The sequence below is a fragment of the Lactuca serriola genome, chromosome 4 (genome assembly GCF_051521515.1).
Source record: "Lactuca serriola cultivar US96UC23 chromosome 4, Lser_US96UC23_V15, whole genome shotgun sequence".
In the NCBI taxonomy this organism is placed as follows: Eukaryota; Viridiplantae; Streptophyta; class Magnoliopsida; order Asterales; family Asteraceae; genus Lactuca; species Lactuca serriola.
In genome coordinates this window covers 287,873,366-287,879,981 of record NC_136411.1, presented here as the reverse complement: position 1 = coordinate 287,879,981, position 6,616 = coordinate 287,873,366, and the positions used below count along the sequence as shown (strand labels likewise).

General features: G+C 35.9%; 1 pseudogene across 2 annotated transcripts; it reads right to left on the bottom strand.

Annotated features, from left to right (window-relative positions):
- Window positions 1–1,849: 1,849 nt before the first annotated feature.
- Window positions 1,850–6,270, bottom strand: LOC145097117 (pentatricopeptide repeat-containing protein At1g71210, mitochondrial pseudogene; annotated as a pseudogene). 2 transcript variants are annotated; one of them, XR_013704228.1, is made up of 3 exons: window positions 6,114–6,270; window positions 5,294–5,390; window positions 1,850–5,149 (listed from the first exon to the last, which is right to left on the bottom strand). The product of XR_013704228.1 is annotated as a pentatricopeptide repeat-containing protein At1g71210, mitochondrial pseudogene, transcript variant X1 (transcript). The 2 variants fall into 2 exon arrangements; XR_013704229.1 differs by having other exon boundaries at window positions 1,850–5,119.
- Window positions 6,271–6,616: the final 346 nt, after the last annotated feature.

The following is a 6,616-nucleotide window of genomic DNA, read 5'->3' as shown; positions in this document are numbered from 1 at the left end:
GGCTAGGAAAGAAAGAAGAAATGATAGAGCGAAATGGGCTGGTTGCCCAAAGGGCTATCTGATCTAATCATGGGGGGATAGCACAAGGGCTTAAGGTATTGGTTTGCTAAATCGACATACAAGAAGATTGCATCATGCATGGGTTCGAATCCCATTTCTTCCAGTCTTTTCCTACTGAACACTTTCCTGCTCAAGATAGGGTACTAGAAAGGGATCATACGAAGGTTATGTTCTTTTTTTAGATCTAGCCTGAATGACTCCTAAACTAAAGGTTTTCATTATATCTAAAGTGTGCAGTGAGGGATCTTTATATTATAGGTAGTCAGTCTTTACTTCACTCGACCCAAGCAATGCCCAAAGAGTCCCATGCCTTTTTTTGTTTCACTAATTACTACTATTCCAGATACGTCATGGTACGAAATTATTTGGACTACAAAAGCAAACCAGATTATAGAACAAGATTTGATAAGTAATAGTCAACAAATTTGGATTCATTTATCAACAAATTTTTTTCTTCCGTTTGAATTCATTTCTATAACTCTTTTAGTAAACATCTTTTATGCATCTGATTTAAAAACTTTTATATCTAAACATTATCATCATAAATCCAACCATAGAAAAAATACACAAAGAATAGAAGATGAGGAGGTACAAAAAATCTTTTCTGGTGGTAGAACCATCGTCGGCCACCTAGAAGTACACAACAACCACCATATCTACAACTAAAATACGCCAAACAAATCATATCTGATGATGCAGATCTGATGGTATCACGCATATCAGAGATAAGAGATGAAGGCATACATGTCGGAGTTTCACCGGAGCGACGGGCAGCAGAGGTGGTGATTGACAGCGTTAGTGCCGTTCCTCGGTGTTAGAGCTCAAAAATGTTAGATCTGATGCAGATCTACGTGTTTTTCATCGAAAATCATGGAGAAAGAGATATATGAAAGCTCGTCGTGTTTAACTAGAGCTGAGAGGAAGCAACTATGGTGGCGGCTGACGGCGGTGGTGTGGTTTGTCGGTTTTAGAGCTCAAATACGTTAGATCCAATGCAGATCTAGTCGCTTTTCGTTGTAGATCATGAAGAAAGAGATGGAGACGAGTTTTTGTATTTCACTAGAGTGAAGAGCAGTAATGGTGGTTATCAGTGATGGCTTTCGCCGACAACAAGGTTTTTGACTCCAGACCTGAAGTCAGTTGCGGTCAACTGTGTATTTGAAGTGCAAAACTTTGGAAACTTAACATTCCGACGAGGGAAGGTGGTAGGTGATGACGGCGGCAGGTGGTAGACATAGGTGGCAGAACTCATGTTAGGGTTTGAGTTGTTGGGAGATTTTGAGAGTTTCTTGCAAAAAACGATCTGTAAATGTTTGAGATGTTATCAGATTCTTAGATATTTGTTGTTAAAGTTGAAAATGACTATTAAAATAGTTAAAAATAAGTGGTTCTTAGAATTCTTAATCTTTTTTGCTTCTTGTTTGAACATTTACCTCTCTCTCTCTCTCTCTCTCTCTCTCTCTCTCTCTCTATATATATATATATATATATATATATATATATATATATATATATATATATATATGGAGTTTGAAATTGCAATTTTTGAACTCCATTGTAAATTTCCAAATCTAGTTTTTGAAGAAAAAAAAAGTAAGTTAGGAGATTGTTTTACCTGAATTTTCGGGACTCCACTATGAATTTCGGACATATTTTTTTATGAAAGGTTGGTTTGCTATTTCGAACGAGGCAAAAAAAAAATTACTTCTATCTAATTGTCAGCCTACTTAATGTTGTCATGATTATGATTTCTAATACACAACCTATTCCAATTACAAGTTTTAATGTCTTTGAACGTAATATATCGATGTGGAATACCATATAACTAGTTTCCAAACCACACATACAGTTTTGGTATAAACTGAGTTTTTCTCAACTAAGTTGCTGTCAAACCATGAGTTGACCATGGGGAAGTAGTTACATGACGATACCCTATAACACGTAGTATTCAAGGTAAACTCGATCTTAACACCTAATAACCTAAACAGGCCCCCATGGATCAATTCCTACCTATAACTTGACCAATGGCAAAAAGACCAATATACAGCTTATAAATTTCAACAAAATGTGTTGTTTTTATGAAATATTTGTATTATGTTGATGTGCCCTTCCGGCAGGCCAACATCAAGGGTGCACATGTGTCCTACCGCCACAACCGAGGCTGTCTTCCTGGACTAGGGACTAGCTCAAGGATGTTGTGACCGCTTGATGATAACTCCAACACAAACAACCTCTTGTTAGACTTTACCTTCATTCCTCCCTCTTTGCTTTGATGATAACTCATGTCTACAAGGTTTCATTTGGTAGACATGAAAACCACTGTGATAGTCTTTTGATAATCTTTAAAGCAAAACAGTTGTAGCCTCACTTGGAGTAAACCCTAACTTCTGCATCTCCTCCAGCCATACTTTACCTTCAGCCGCCCTACCATGTCTGTAAAACCCATGCACCAAAGTCTCATAAGTCCACTGATTCGGCTTATACCCTTTCTCACAAATCTTCCGGAACAATCTAGAAGCATCGTCCACCTGTTTCTTTATTAGTTTCCTCAAAAGCATGTTGTATGTGTATATATCAAGTGGAAAACACTTCCCCACTACTTCCTCCAACTCATCAACATCTATATCGTCTCTAAACCGATCAGAAAACAACCCAACCAACTCGCTGAGTTTCCACATAGGTGACGACTGAGTCGACTCGGTTGACTCAGTGGGTAGTGAGTCAACCCAAGTGCTGTATAGGTTTTGGTCTTTTAAAGAATATAGAAGCAAATTGTTACCGATAAAAGACGATAAAGGACGCCCAACTCGAATCATGTCACTGATAACATCCATGACCTTGTCGTATCTTTTGTATTTGCATAAAACGTATACAAGTTCTTCATAACATTCAAGACTGGGTCTCAACGTCTTCTCTTTTTCTCTAATTTCTGAAAAGATGCTCAAAGCAATGTCAGGTTTATTTGCTTTGCATAAACCAACAACAATCGTGTTGAATACTTTTCTCCCGATTTTTCGTTTTTTAGAAACATCATAGAATAAAGATAAAGAATTGGATACTTTTTCACTTGATAGAAAACTTTTCAACAGTAAAATATCCGCACTCACATTGGGAGAAATCCCATTTCTTTTCATCATTTGATAAACTTCTTTAGCTAAATCAGGTCTTTTAGCAATCCCAGCTCCTTCTATAAAATGATTAAAAACCCAACACCCGAGTTTCTGAATAGACAACTGCATTTCCAACAACTTTTGAAACTGTTTTTCGGGATTTTCCATTTCACATATGCTTTGAATCACACTACAAAACAATTTCCGGGTAGGGGTATGATGTTTTTCTTGCATTTGTATCAATAACATTGCTGCAATATCACCTCTTTTGCGATTAATAAACCCATCTATCAAAGAGGTGTAAGCAAATTTGGGTGTGACTTCATTTAACCGGTTTAATTCCACGTGTCTGATATACCCATCTTCTAATCTCCCAATCCTACAAAGGGCATTTATGTACTTTTCATGAAACTTATCACTCAACATAATCTTGTGTTCCAAAGCAACACGAAACAAGTCATCCATTATGTCGAGTTTTTCCACCTTGCATAAAGCATCAGCCATGATAGAAAACGCGGTTTTTCCCGGGAAATACCCTTGATCAAGTGAGTTTTTTAAAATACGATATGCATCAATGACGCTTCCGTCCCTACAAAGGGTATTCATTAAATAATTAACAGCCATTGAACTCAAAGATAATCCAATCTCTGTTCTTGAATCGTATAACTTTACAGCAATATCCACCATTCCTGCTTTACAAAAAAAGCATAAAACAATGTTCATTGTTAACTCATCTGGAGGGATATTATTCTCTCTCATTTCAATCACTAAATCACATACTTCTTCAAGTCTGTTTTCTCTTAGAAGTCTTAAAATCAAGGAGTTGTAACGGAAAACATCCGGAACATAAACAGCCGTCTTTTGGTTCCTAGTTTTTTGCAAAAACTCCATAGCTCCATCCAGCTTTCTAGCACGAACGAGTTCCCGAATCCATATATCATAAACATGAAATTCTCCAAATTCATCGACTAATTTCCCAGCTTTATCAAACTCATTGTTCTTACATAACCCATCAACAAGAGCACCAACTATATAACCACCACTTTTTATCTTAATCCCACTATTAATCACCCCACGAAGATAACTTTCAGCTTTATCAAACTCCTTTTTCCTACAAAAACTCTTAACCAAAATCGAATAAGTGATTTCGGATTCAAGACCACGATTCTTGATCTGTGTAGCAACTGAGTCAACTCCATCAAAATAACCCTCTTCCACTAAAGCATTTAAAAGCACATGATAAGCAAAATCATCTAAATCAATACCTTGGTAACGCATACGTCCGAATAACTGAAGGGCAATTTCGGGTTTTCCTGCAACAGCATAACCCATTACCAAAATGTTGTGAAAGTTTGACTTGTGACCCCCTCGAAGCTTGCTATAGCTGTCTAAATAGTAAAACATTAAAGACATCAGCTTTGCTCTTGAAAGGATCTTGAAAATTGCATGGAATGTGGCTCGGGAATGGTGAAAACCGGGTTGTCGACCCGCCCAATCGAAGAATTTGGTGCAAGATAAAACGTCTTTTCCGTATGATAAAACATCAAGAACAAGTGACTCTGTGAGGTGTAGATTTAGAGAAGATAAAGCTGCATCTATGGCTTCACGTTCTACTATAAGATCTTGGTTTTCAATTGAAGATAAGACTTCAAGGATTTGGTCAAGAAGAGGGTTTCCACTTGACTTGAACCATTCGCGAAATGTTAAAACCAAATCATCTGCTTGTAATTTATGGGATGGAGATGAAAAAGATGGGAATAATGGGTTTAAACTGAGAGGATTGGTGGTTGTGGATGCTGCTAATGTTGAGTAGTTGATGGGATTGTTGGTGTTGAGAGGAGAAAGGAGGGCACGGATGGAATTTTGCTTTAGGTGTCTTAGTCTCACCATAATTTGTGAAGGAGATTGGTTGTAAGCTACTGTAGTAACAAGTTTTTCTTTCTTGATGTCTGCATCCCAGGAAATTTTAGATGAGAATCCTAGAAAAGTGCAAGATTTAGGTTATTCACAAAATGAGAGGCATTGTAGATGATTTGTTCTTTTCTAGGGTTTGCAAGTTTATCTTATTTCAAAAATCAAGAATTCATTTTTGCATATATGAAATAATGATCAAAATTACTTACCAGATGCTTATTATAAGATTGTGGAAGAGATTGATTGGATCCGGTCTTGAAAGTTTGCAATGCCTTGTCTTTTGAAGTTCAGGAGTGTCTAAAAGATCTGGAAAAGAGCACCATTAATGACAATCAGATACTAATGTGATAAAATGTATTCAATGGAACTGCATTAGTTTGTATAATAGTAAGGGAAGTTCATAGAACTGGTTAACAAACCAGAATTATCATCCTTAAACATATGAAGGTCAAGGTACTGTAGATCAACCAAAAACAAATGTATGGATATGCAGGAAATTAAATTAAGTGGAGATGAATTGTTATCCAAGTTCAAGTGAAATGGTTATGCATTCATTCCAATAGAATATACCTATTAAAGAATCATACCAAATCAAAAACTCATCTCTACCAGCTGTGATTGGGAAAAAACCATGGTATCAAACAAGTAAACATGCAGCAATCAGAAATCCAATAGCGAACAGATCGTATAAGAGCTTGATTTAAGTTAGTTAACCTCACGTATCCAGCAAGAAATGTAAAGTTCATCTCCATTTCACAGTTGGTTTGGTATTATTTGAAGTATATAGTGGCATTAAACCTAAAATTGGAGAAACACTGACAAACATCCATCGATTAACAAAAAATGCCCCGAGTTTGCCTAGTTCCTCTACTATTTATCACACATATACATCTTTTTTTTATGAAATGCAGTGCTTCAATTCGAGATAAGCCAAAAGAAGATCAAACGAACACATCAGTAATTCCTTTATACAGATTCTAGCTTCATTTAATTGACGAAGAACCGAGAGCAAAACGCTGAATCAAATACCTTTACTGTTACTTTTGAGAATGTCGAGGAGAGAAGCAGTAGGCCGGAGATGGAAGGAGACGGCGAGGTAGGGCGGCAGACGGCAACGGCGAGGAGAGAAGGAGGCGAGATAGAAGAAAACGCATCAGGGAGAGATACCACTAGCAGTAGGTTTGAATGTTCGATAAGACTTTCTTTTTATAAAAAATATATTATTCTATAAATAAAGTTTAAGAGTATATCGACGATAAATAATTATATATACATAATTATTATTTTATTGATTACTATTTTTTTAATTATTTTTAATTTCTTTTAATTGTTTTTTTATTATTTTAAATCAAAAACCTTTAAAAAACCTAGTTGTTTAATAACATTAAATTAGCAAAACTGTTAAAATATTGTCTTTTTTATATTTTATCTCCATTTAAACTCATATTTAAAATAGGTATTTCTTTCATAAAAAATATATATCTAGTTGTTCGGTAAAAAAAACTTAAATACGTTTTGTGTAGGGTATACTG